Source organism: Castor canadensis, chromosome 8 (genome assembly GCF_047511655.1).
Source record: "Castor canadensis chromosome 8, mCasCan1.hap1v2, whole genome shotgun sequence".
NCBI lineage: Eukaryota > Metazoa > Chordata > Mammalia > Rodentia > Castoridae > Castor > Castor canadensis.
The window spans coordinates 58,348,348-58,361,471 of NC_133393.1; the positions used below are offsets into that span (position 1 = coordinate 58,348,348).

Consider the following 13,124-nt stretch of genomic DNA (forward strand, 5'->3'; position numbering starts at 1 on the left):
CATCACTCTTAATATAATTTCAGCTACTTGGGGTTTTATTTTCTAGGTATGGATATTATCTTCTTGATATTTTCTTTTTCTTTTTTTTTTTTTTTGGTAGTACTGAGGTTTGAACACAGGGCTTCGTGTGTGTTCTACCACTTGAGCTGCTCCACCAACCCTGAGTTAGGGTCTCACGAACTATTTGCCTGAGTTGGCTTCAAACCATAATCCTCCTGATCTTTGCCTCTTGAGTAGCTAGGATTACAGCTATAGTGAACCATAGGGGCCCCCCAAAAAATATGTAATCGAATACATGTGTATATACTTCTACTGGAATGTATATGAATATATCATGTATGAAAAAAGGTCTATCTTTACAGCACTGTTCAATAAAACTTTCCAGGATGAAGTAAAAACAAAAGAGAGACTATATAACTGGCTTGCAACCCTGGGCACCACAGTAGAATAGTACTGGTCTGTGTTGAGCATGCTTCTACGCATGAAATTTGGCAAGTTTTCCTTAGAAGTTCCTCAGATTTTGTGGAAAAAGTAGAAGATAATTTTTAAAACAATGTTAAATACTTGAAATCAAATTTCTGACAAAAAACAAAGTTGAACTATTTAATTTTAATAAATACTTCCAAAACTAAAACTGAATTGAACTTATACCTGCTGTCATAATTTTAGAAATTCATGACTGCTTTGCTGCCTTCTCTTTGCTGTTTGAAAAGGTAGATGCTTCATGTTTCCCAAGATGAAGTAGAACATGTGTGCTATAATTGTATTTAGAAAATTGGAACTCAGAAGATTACTGTTTTAATTTTTTAACTCATAAAAAAGATGTGTTTTTCTTATGAAAGCACACATTCATTGTAATTATAACTTGAAAATGCCAAAAAGTAAAATTAACCAAAGATCACGTCTCATTTAGGGTCACTAGGTGATATTATAGAGGACATAATTTTGCATCTTTGTTTGCACTGAATATTTTGTAAGCAATTCCTTGTGACATTTACTATTTTATAAAACATTTTTTAAAGTATCTGTACACTAATCCAACACATTTATGTATTATTGTTTATTTAATCTTTCTTCTATTTGGAACATTCAGACTGGTTCCAGTTTTAGTTACTATAAACGATACTTGAATAAACATAGTTGCATAATATTTGTGTCCCTCTTTGTTTTCCTTAGAGTGTCACCTTAATTGTCCTTGCGAAAAAGTTCTCAAGAATCTGCCGTGAATTTGGATGCCTTTCCTTCTGTTGATATATTCCTTTAAGTCCTCTGAAAATGCTTAAGAAACTTAGTCATAGCTAAGAAAATGAATCTTCTTTTTTGGTTCTGTGTGGTCAATGGATTAAAGAAAAGAAATTCTTTCTAAAGCATCTCCCTTGCTTCTCTGGAAGCAAGGAAACAGGAAATGAGAGGTGGTAGCTATGCATACCATGTAAGGAGAAGAATGAAGCAGATGTATGAATTTTGATAGATAAAACAGATGTCCTCTTGATCATACTTCCTGGGGACATGCTGGTGATCAAAGGCAAACTGTTCACATTTTTGCTTATTATATTTTAAAGGAAAACTTATAAGCCTTGCATACCTGACAGGGTTTAGCTACCTTTAGGAACATTGCAGTACTTACGGTGGGCTTGAAATCATTTGTTACTATGTGTAACTCTAGACAGAGATTGCTTCAAAGCTTTTCCGAGGGGTTGGGGATATGACTCAAATGGTAGAGCACTTTGCCTAGCATGTATGAGGCCCTGGGTTCAGTCTTTCCACTGGGAAAAAAATTAAAACAAAACAAACACTATACAAGTGTTTGTTACAAGTACATTTAAGTCACTGTGTTTATGTCACAATAGTCAGTTAAATGGTATAACATAGACTGGGTCATTATTCACATGAGATAATTCATATTTGCAGAATCTGAGGCCTCCCAGAAATGTAACCTGGATAGGAAAATTCTTCAGGGTAAGAACAAAGAAGGGGGAGAAAGGCCAAACAACAGAAGCACAGAGAAATCCACTGAGTAATCTGTAATTAGTTTGGGAAGTTTGGTTTCTCTGATCTTAGAACTTTTATGTGACCTGAAGGCAGTGCTAAAGGAAAAACCAAATTCTTCTTTACTGGATGACACATTTCCAATCAGCATGGCCTTCTTTTCTGATAAGTACTGTAGTATGGTGCATTCTAGCTTATTTCATGGTTTATTTGATTAGAATTTGAAGAATAGGAAAAGGTGCAGGTTGGTTATTCCAAAAGTGTGGATCACTCCAGTCACTTTCCAATATAGTACTATTAGGGAATATACCCCAAAAACTTTTACTTCCCAGTAATTCTGTTTTCATTCTTTCTTAATTTAAGACTAAGTGAGAGGAAAAAGGCTTTAGTTTTTAAGTGTGGCAAGCACTATACCATTTTCTTAAGTGAATTTTCCAAAACCATTATCACATTTGTTACCTCTATTTCCCCCCCCTGTTGTTTGAAATCTAAGGCATTTTCATTCTTATTACTCTCACATGTGGGTATTGCATTGTCCACATCTGACAGGTGCCAGCACTTAGTAGATACTCAACCAATATTTGTTAAATGAATAAGGCCAATGAATTCCATTTTCTCAGTTTTTAGATGATGTTATACATTTTTTTCTTTCGCTTCGTTAATCCTCTCACTAATGTCTTTCATTTGTGACAGGCTGTCATACTGTTTGTGTGAACCACGGGATTTCCTTTTCCTCCCATAGCACTTTAGTTAAGAAACAACTGCCCTTAAAACCTGAAAACATCCATTGGTTCTCCCCTTGCAGCATGAACTATGGAGCTGTAAGGACATGGAGAAGACCACTTTCCCTACTAATCACATCAGAGGGGATAGCCACTGGGTTAGAAACAAAGAAGACTCTTCCAGAAGGTGGAGCCACTGATAACAAAAAAGTAACAGAAAAGAGGCCTCCTCCCAGAAAGTCCATTTGGAGGTTATGTAAGGAACCACCCCACCCAGGACAAGAGAGCCTTCTTAATTCCAGCCAAATAGGATTTCCTAATAGTTCAGTCTCCTTGCTTACCTGCCATTCTTCCCTTCTTGAATAGGAGGTTTCTTTGTTCAATTATATTTTTTCTTAAACTGCAGTTACCTTGTCTCTGTTCTTCCCCTGTATTACGAGATTTGAATTCTAAAACTGCCAAACCAGAAGCTGACATATCTACACTTGATGGAGAGGTTGGTTTGTTCCCTAAGACCTCGGACTTTGAGTTGGATGCAAAAATGGCATGAACTGGGGGTTAGGAATGAGTGTCTCATCTACATGTGAGAAAAAGAGTGAGGCAGATGTTTGGTGACCCAAAGAGAAGGCCATGGTGTGTTCCTCATGGGCACACAACTATGCATTTCCCAGCCATCCTTGTAGGAGTTGTGGGCTAGTGACAGTACCATGGAGTGGACCAAAACTCCATGCATGTGATCGCTACTATCTCTTTTGCCCCATTGCCAGCTGGATATTGTCATCCAGGGAGACCTTGGATGCCTTGGAAGCCAAAGGCAAAAGGTGTCAACTTTTCTATCAATCATCCTGGTCTCCTGAATGGTCCTGCAGTGTCACCCTTTCTACTTATTAGACTCATGTAGCTGAGGATAAAACACTATTCATATTGAGCCACTGATTCTGGGGGTGGGGTGTAAAAGGTTTATCCTTCGCAGCACTCATGTTAGTACAATTCACACAGGATGAAAAGTTAATGTGTAGCAGTGCACATGAATGTGAACATATATGCCACACATTTGTGAAACCTGGGAGACTAAAAGGGTATTCACACAGTTCTAGTTTTCCCTCCTATCCTGCAAAAAGTTTCTAAATTAAATGTTATAACAAATTCTTAGATATCTTTCTCTGTGAGGGAATGATGAAAAACTGATAGAGAACACAAAATGTGCATGTCTGTGATACAGGTGTGACACTGACTCAGGCAGTTGATAGGGTCTGGCTCTAGGGATAATGAATACAAGAACTTGCCTGGGTGAAAGAAATCATGTACTGATAATAAATGTAATCTTTATATTATGCAAACACAATATTACTTTAATTTTAGGACATCATTTAATCTTTGTTTCTGTGAAATGGCTATTGTTACCAGAACCATTTTCTAGATAAGAATCAACAAGACTCAGGTGGGTTAGGCAAGATGGCAAGGTCTCTATGCTGGGCTTTTCTTTGATTTGGGAAGGAGTAGATAGAATGCCAATGCTCCTTCTACTGCCCCATTCTGCCTTCCCATACAAATAAAAGAACTAAACTCAATGGGACCCTGTTATTGAAAGCTTAGGCATTTAACAATGTCAATCATCCAGATCATAACTGCAAGACCCAAAGAAAGTAAGAAAGAAAAGTAGTTGGCCAAAGCCTGTACTTGTTGCACCAAGAAAAAGCCAGATTATGGAATGATGTTTAGCATTTATGGATTAAACTCAGTATAATGAATTAACAAACTGAGGGACCTCATTCTCTTAGGTTATAAAAATAGAAGACTTTAAATGATTTAAAAAAAAATAAACTCCAGAAACTTAACAGGGCAGATGGATCTTTTGATGGAGTGTGGGGAGAAGATTATGAGAAGTCTATGAGAACTTGACATAAGCACAGTTGTGCTCAATGATCTACAGGCTGAGTTTGGCATGGCCCCAGCCACAGAAGAGAGTGAGAGGCAAAATGCAGCACAGTTGCTTTTCCTAAATTGTTTACATTTGGAGAAGTAGGAACACAGGTTTCTCTTGTTACAATGTCACGCCCCTCCCTGAGAACTGTTGCTCCACCTCCTTCTTTACTACTGGATTAAAAGATTTGCTGAAGGAGGACACCGGGTTTGTTTGATGGGGGTTGATTGATTGGGACAGTGCAAGTCTGAGGGCCAACATGCTAAGACTCTAAGAGAGTTATTTAGCAGGGAGGAGGGCCAGAAAAGAAACAGACAGGCTGTGTTCTGACATTGAGATGGGGGAAGGGATGGCAATGCAGAGACATAAAACTTAAAAAATTAAAATGTGAAGAAGGTCACATAGCACTGGGAAAATTATATAGCCAATTAAGTCACATGCAGCCACAAGTGGGTTGAGCTTTGCTTTTTGCTTCTATAACCTGCTTGCAAGGGCATATAAGGTGAGACCTCTTTGTTCTCAGGGTTCAGACTTTGGACACAAGTCTGCTGGGTATGGGTCAGCATAATAAAACATTGGTTCCTGCTAAATTGCCTCAGTGTCCCATAACTCAGCTTGAAATTTCTGCAACATCTTGGAGCTCATCTAGGATTACAGAGATGGTGATTTATCACCTCCCTTGTCACTGGGGTGCATCCTCCGGACTGCTGGGAGAAGATCCCACCAGGCACCAATGGACAGCTCTATCCAGAGGAGGGATTCACCCTCCTGGAGAGACGGGGTGAGGGCCTTGGGTGCAAAATGGAACCTGGTGAGGTGCAGGAACCAGTGAGGGGAGGGGAGCACTACTCATCAGACTGGTAAGAACCTGGGTTTGAATTCAGGCCTGCCTCAGGAGGGAGAAGGGGAGACTGATCACCTCCCAGAGACCCCCTAATAATGCTATTTGGGGTAAAACTGGTCTCTCAAGTTAAGGGAGTGGGGTAAAAGTGTGTGAGACACCTTCTAGCATTGGTGGGTTGGGCTTTTCCCAGGAAATAGTCACAACCGAGGTTAAGGGATGGATAACAAAAAATTCAGTTCCAAAGTAGGGAGACTCCCAAGAGAACAGATACATCATCCACCATTCCTGTAGATAGCCCTCTGGGTATCATTTAAACATTTTTTTCTTTTTTTCAGAGTAGACTCAAATTGTGTGTGTGTGTGTGTGTGTGTGTGTGTGTGTGTAAGCATCTTCAAAATGGTTCTTAAACTGCTGTTATAAGGTTAATGTGCTATTGAAGGTAACAAAACACCAGGTTGTTTGTTTTAAAGATCTCTGTTACAAAATGGTTAAGCTTTTTACATTTAAATATGTAAACATCTTGATGATGGTTCTTATTATAAAGTAAATATTGAAAATTATTACTCTGTTCTACTGCTACGTTTAAGAAGACAGGTTTTCAAACTCATTTCAATCAGGACTCACTAAGATGCGGCATTCAGGGTTTAACACTCTGGCTTAGACCAGAGAAGAAGAAACAAAGGGAAGCCACACTCTGCAGTAAGAACCTTAAAAATGACCTTAGCCTGCTACATTCTGTCATAAATAAAATCTGGGATGTAACTCTCTTCTGTAGCACATGGGGCTGCTAACAAATGGGCTTTCTATACATTGTTTATATACAAAAAATAATTTTAAGGTTGCTTTCTTTCTGGTTTTTTTCCATACAAATAAAAAGGTTCTAAGTTAAAAGGTTTGATGAGTTAATTTCAACAAGTAACGTGTGTGTGTTGTGTATGATAGTAAAGATATGGTTTTTAAAATAAAAGGATAAAAAATACTTACAAAAAAGGATAAAAGCAAGCACCCCCAGGAGATACAAAATAAGTTATCATAAAAGTACAGAGTAAGTTGTTATAAAAGGATGGAGCTTATAAATACTTATGTAAGTGACTGAGTTGACTAAAATCCAGTTACATTAAAGGTTTTGTAAGGTCAAAATTTAATGTACTGATGTTAAAATAAAACTTAATTCTCTAAGCTCATAATGACAAGACTATCTTAAAAATACTATTCTTAATAACATTTACAAAAACTATCTTAAAAATGGTTTTTGTTTTGTCCAGATAACTATCAGGAATTTTTGGTACTACAGGTCAATCCACAAATTTGTCAAGACAACAAGTTTATTAAACCACAGAGAGGCAAAAGGCAGCTGAGCACAAGAAGAATTGAGGGTTGAGACAGATTTACTTATGTAAAGCAAAGAAAAAAAAAAAACTAAGCTAAAGTACACCCTCCAGATAGGATAAAAATAATGAAAACTCAAAAAGGAGCACTGTACTGAAAGTCATGACCTCTAGTTTTTATTGGAGTCAATAGATTAGAGATGTTAGTTCTACTTATTCCACATGTCAGGCAGAGGAAATTTTTGGCCTGGGATGGCCAGATTGGGCCTGTTATTTTAGGGGGCCTCCATTGACTACAGGTTGGTGGAATTCTGCTGGATGTCATGAGCCATTTGTTAATGCCACCAATCTGGGATATGATCCCTTATCAATATCTGGGTCATTAGGTTCTTGGCCATTAGGTTTCCTAACGCTACACTTAATCCCCATATTTACTTGTGTTCTCTCGTGATTTTTGTCAGGATTTTAACTACTAAGGTAACTGAGTCATGTTCACTTAAGAGTTGGTTTATGTTGGGGTTAACAATGAGGACAGTCATGTTAGGACTGGACTCCCTCCCCCCTTGCAGATGATTTACTAGAAACTCCCACTCATCCCCAAAAACTGATAAAGAGACAATTGTTAACCTTTATCTCCCCAGATGGATGCCAAGGACAGATGGGCAGAAGTGACCTAACTACAACTTATCTTTTTAGGTTGCCCAGCAATAGTATCCCTTAGTGACCTTCCTGGTACTTTTCCACTAGCCCCCTATATCTAGCCCAAGTCTATTTATGGCAATGGGATCTAGCTCTCTTGCTGGGGTCCCCCTCCACAGGGCTCCTGCCTAAACAATAAACCCTGTACTGGTGTTTCAGCCATCTCTCTCCTCTTTCATGCCTCTTATTTTCTAACAGTTTATTTAAAATTTTCTAGATGACCTCATGGTTAAACAACTGTTGTCTTGGGTGATTGTAATACACTCAGTACTCTATATGTGTCTGGGCTATTTGGGTTTACTAAAACTGTCTTTTCCCCCTCAACTGATAAAAAATCTAAGGTTTTACTTCAAGAACAACAACTAAACTAATATGTATATATAACCTCTATAGAGCTATGATGCTATTGCTGGTTCCTTATACTAAATATATTTATGTTTTTCAAGTATATCAAGCCTTCTAAAATACAAAATATTTAGATAAACACAGTAACAAAAAGTTAGTAGTACTGATATACTTTTCTGTTAGTTGTTAAATTGTCCATCAAAATTTTATCCATGGCTCTTTTAAGTTTTTTTTATTTTTTATTAAAAAAATAAAACTGTTCTGTTTTATTTATTTATTTGTTTATATTTTGGTGGACTGGAGTTTAAACTCACAGCTTCACACTTGCAAAGCAGGCTCTTTACTGCTTGAGCCACACTTCCAGTCCTGTCATTACAGTTCTGATCCTTCTGGGACATTTACAATTAAGTCCATAAAAAATTACTCTAATAAGTGCTTATGTGTGAACTAGGTTAGCTTTTTAGACATCTGCTTTTATTGGATTTTGTTTTAAAAGCCCATTGCCTAAGGGCTACTCCATCTAAGCCTGTTTGTTGCTTAAATTTGGCCAAAAGGCTCTAGTTGGCATTGACTCCCACCTGATCTGCTTAGTATTTCCCCCCTGATGTCAGGCCAAAACCAACCAACCAACCAAAATCCAGGGAAGAACAAATCCTCACAATGAAGAAAGAAAATGACCAATCAAGAAAGATATTCAGTCTATGGCCATGCTACCCTAAACTGCCCAATCTCATCTGGTCTCAGAAGCTAAGCAGGGTTGGGCCTGATTAGTACTTGGATAGGAAACAAATCTTCAAAAGAGACTGCTCAGAGACAAACAGTCTGGAGACAAGGGGGAATGCCATCAGAGTTCAAATGGAGTCAGTCATGCCATACCTCTCAAAAATAACCAAGGCTGAGAGGATTGAGGAAGTGGCATGTATGGGTATCTGGCATTAAAGCCAGATACAAATTTATATTTTTAGATAGAGTCTTCTACTTAAATACAAAAAAATAACTATTTTTACTGGCTCTAAACATGTCCTTCAATACTTAAAGATGGTGGTTTTAACTTTTTTTAAAACAATGCATTTTCTTGGACATATATATTGACAATACATTGTTGCCATGGTAATTCTACTCAGTTAAAAAAACCCAAAAAACCAAAAGATACTGTTGGAGTAAAAGAATAAAATGTCCAACCATTAAAATCCCATTAGAGGGTCCCTTTTGTTGTCATCTTGTCTATTCCCAGTACAGTTAAAGTAGCAGAGATTACTCCTTGAATTCAAGGGGTAATCTTGAGTCAAGTAAGCTTCTCTTGATTGGGAGTGCATCCCTAATTCAGCCTCACCATGTATGATCATCCTCCGGAAACTGAACGCCCTCCCTCGGCAGGACTCCACTTCCCATGAAACAATAGAGGACCAAGAATGGTGGGACGATAGCCCTGCTCTAGTCACTCCAGGAAGCTGACTAATCTATGCATGGCTGAAGCTTGAGGAATCAACTCTCCAGTGAGACAAAGGGACTGTTTTCCACACCAGTTATTTCACTGTAATGTTTTATCACTGCTTGTTTGTATCTGTTACTTCAGTGTCTATGTTCTTTGATGCATGTGCAGTCATAGACCAAGGTGGATGTGGAGGTATAGGCTGTGGCCATATGGGTCTAGCTTGAAAAAGAGTCTATATGTCAAATGATAAGTATATGTGCAGGAGAGATAACTCTTTGCCATGTGATGATGTAAGTTCTTATTAATGCCCTTATTGGAGTGTGTTTCATGGGCTACATGGGAAAGGACAAAACACGCAGCCCTCTTTCACAAGGGGACAGCTGCCCCAAACTTCACTCCTGGTACCTGTAATCCTGTAAATTTCACTGTACTTAAGCCATCTGATTAGTCATGGGGACATGTAATTAGTATAATGATAGATGAAAAGGGCCTTGGCCCTGGGACTCTGAGCACCTCAAAGTAGTAACCGTTACCCATAAGAGTTCCTCATACCAAGTTTTTCACTCCTTTTATGAGAAAATGAGGATTGAATTTTCCATCTCTGTAAAAACTTAAAACTTGTTCCTCTCACTGACACCGAATGACATTTTGTGCTATGTTTATGGGGGGGACCAACATGAGAGACCATTGGCCTTGGGAAGCAAGGGAACTGGACCCACAGGAGCCTTTTAATGAAACTGCTTTCCCAAAACACAGAAAAAGTGTCTGGCTCCTACAGACTTCCATCATTGGGAATTACACTGCCCAAGAGACCCAACGGTGGGGAGCTCCACACCACACAAAACCCCAGCCCCACCCACTGGCCAACTTTTCTAGTCTCCAGAAAGCATGGAACAATCTTACTGCACACATCAATTGGCAAGCGCTCAGGGGACTGTATTGGATCTGTACAAAGCAAGCTTATACGGTGCTACCTAGCAGGTGGTTTGGGTTATACATGCTAGGCTCAATCAGAGCATCCTTTTCCTTGCTTCCCCTCAGACAAGGTAAAAAAACTGGGAGTCCCCATACATAAAGAAAGATTAAGTAGACAAAAGCGGGATGCCTTACAAATTGGCAATTGGAAAGATGACGAATGGCCTCCTGAGCAAATCAGCCAGTACTATGGTCCTGCAACTTGGGCAGAAGACAAGTCCTGGGGCTATCACACCCCTATATATACTCAAGCACATCATCAGGCTGCAGGCTGTTGTTAAAATTATAACTAATAAAACTACAAGAGCTCTCAATTTGTTGGCAAAACAAAGCACTAAGATGTGCAATGCCGTCTATCAAGAATGTTTGGCTTTAGACTATTTGCTTGCTGAGGGAGAAGTTTGTAAAAAAGTTTAACTTAGGCAACTGCTGCTTATCGATTGATGATAAAAAAAAATTAAACAGATAAAATGAAAAAGCTTGCCTGTGTCCCCGTCCAGACTTGGGGAAGATGGACTCCCAATGACCTGTTTGGAGATGGTTCTTTGCCTTAGGCGGTTTCAAAACCCTGATAGGGACAATAGGCTTTATCCTGGAAATATGCTTAATATTACCCTGCCTGGTTCCCCTGGCATTGCAGTCTTATAGAAGCCACTATAAAAAGAAAAACAGCCACACATGTAATGATGCTATGAAAATACAAACCTCTAAATCAAGATGATGCTCTTTGCCCCTAGCTGGGTCTGAGCATCAAAGGGGTGAATGATGTAGCAGGGAGAAGAGCCAGAAGAGAAACAGACAGTATGTGTTCTGATGATGAGGCAGGGAGGAAGGGATGGAAAAGGAGAGAGATAAAACTTAAAGAATTAAAACATGAAGAAGGTCACACAGCACTGAGAAAATTAAATAGCCAATGAAGTCACATGCAGCCACAAGTGGGTTGAGCTTTGCTTTTTGCTTCTGTAACCTGCTTGCAAGGGCATATAAGGTGAGACACCTTTGTTCTCAGGGCTAACCCTTTGGAAATGAGTCCACTGGGTCTGTGCTGGTACAATAAAATGTTGGTTCCTGCTAAACTGCCTCAGTGTCCTGTAGCTCAGCTTGAGATTCCCGCAACAATTATGCTAAAGAAAACATGAGATAGTGTGAGTCTAAAGAAAGAGACTTTAAAGAATAGAATAGAAAGACTTAAAGTGAGGTTTTAAACAATAGAAAGAAGACTTTAGAAGCAAGGTTTTAAAGAATAGAGAAAAGAAGCAAAGTAAAAGAAAAGTTAATAGAGAAAAGAAGCAATGAGGCTGCTGTGCGTCTCCATCTGAGCGCCCAGCACACCTGGCCCCAACTTTCTGCATGTCTGTCTTCTCTCATTTGTCATTTCTGCATCTCCAGTTCCCCCCAGTTAGGTCGGTAGCACAAGAGCTCATGAGAAAGCTCGCTACAATGGAGCACTGAATAACCACTTGGAGGAAAAGGCAGTGACTGTTAGTTCTATGAAAGGGTTTTCTATTTTTGTTTTTTGATTCTATTTTATGAAATAGAAGAAAAAGGTGTTGGTGTGGTCTGGATCAAGGTTTGGGCCCATGTGGAATGGAAGATGATCTGTAAGCAAAACAGAATTAATTCACTCCAAACAAAAGCAGAGGTGACCATGAAAAACTAACCACTTATGATTCTCAACAATCTTGGAAAAGACTGAATTGGGGGGGATGTAAAACAATCCTTACTTAAGGGTCAGAGAGACGCAAGCTGACATATAAGTGGCAAAGACAAAGTGGGATTTCTCTATGGATTTTATTAATGTAAAATTAAAATAATCAACTTTTGCTCTGACTAATCCAAAACACACTCATCAATTGGTTATCTCCAGTTCAGAGATAATGAACCTAGAGTTTGATGATATTTTAAAACCAAGAAAACTGCAATCAGCAGTCATTTGCTGAATCCTGAATGCTTAGTTCAACAGATGTCTTCTAGTAGTAGATGCATGTTAATCCTTTTCATCCAATTCTTGCAAGATACTCTTCATCACATCAGTCCAGCATACAAAGTTAGCCTTCTGTAAGCAATCAGTTTTACCTACCCATCTTTTAATAAGTATTCCTTTACATGGGTTCTCAATTCAATCTCAGAATAAAAATATGTTTTTGTCATTAAATATCTGTCTTTTGCCTCAAAAGAACTATGCCACTGTAACAAAACTATTGAAAATATGTTCAAATGAGTATATTAAGGGTGAATAATTATTACATCATCAAAATGTTCAAAAGATTGAAATATGGAAATTTCTGCTTTTCTCCTCATTTCTAGTTTTGTAATGAAGGCACTAATTATACTTCTATAAAATTTTGACTCATGAGAAACATACAAAACATACTTCTCAAATAGAAGCATAGGAAACAAAGCCTATGCTTTTACTTAAAGAAAATGACATACTTTCATATTGTTTGCAACACTGCATTTAAAAGTGAAAGTATTAACCTCCTGGTGCTTACCACAGACTGTGTTCTTATACTGACTGTCTAGAAAGAGCAGGTAAAGTAAACCTACCCCACATACACTTCAGCTCAGGTCCTGTGCTTGGTCTGTATTGTGAATGGGGAGACATGGGGTGGAAGGAAAAAAAAGGAAAGTATTTCATGTAGTCTAATTTTCTTCTAATCATACTATCTCAAATTTTTAAGAAATGGGTACTCTTTGGGATGTCCCCACACATTAAGTACACTAAAGTCACAATCTCCCTTTTCTACTTTCTTGAATATACTAAACTCTGTCTGAACATCAATGGTACCATCTCTGAGGCTTCTGGATACACGATTTTAACGTAAGTCCTGTTTAATATTCTTTATTAAAGCATTTTGTTACT

General features: G+C 38.4%; 1 protein-coding gene and 1 non-coding gene across 3 annotated transcripts in view; one reads left to right on the forward strand and one right to left on the reverse strand.

Annotated features, from left to right (window-relative positions):
• Far2 (fatty acyl-CoA reductase 2) overlaps nt 1-13,124 on the reverse strand; it is a 175,242-nt gene that overhangs the window by 60,406 nt on the left and 101,712 nt on the right. The gene's annotated exons all lie outside the window — the stretch shown is intronic.
• On the forward strand, nt 12,737-12,868 carry LOC141410613 (small nucleolar RNA SNORA51). Its single transcript, XR_012435449.1, has one exon. It is a non-coding gene; the product is annotated as a small nucleolar RNA SNORA51 (small nucleolar RNA).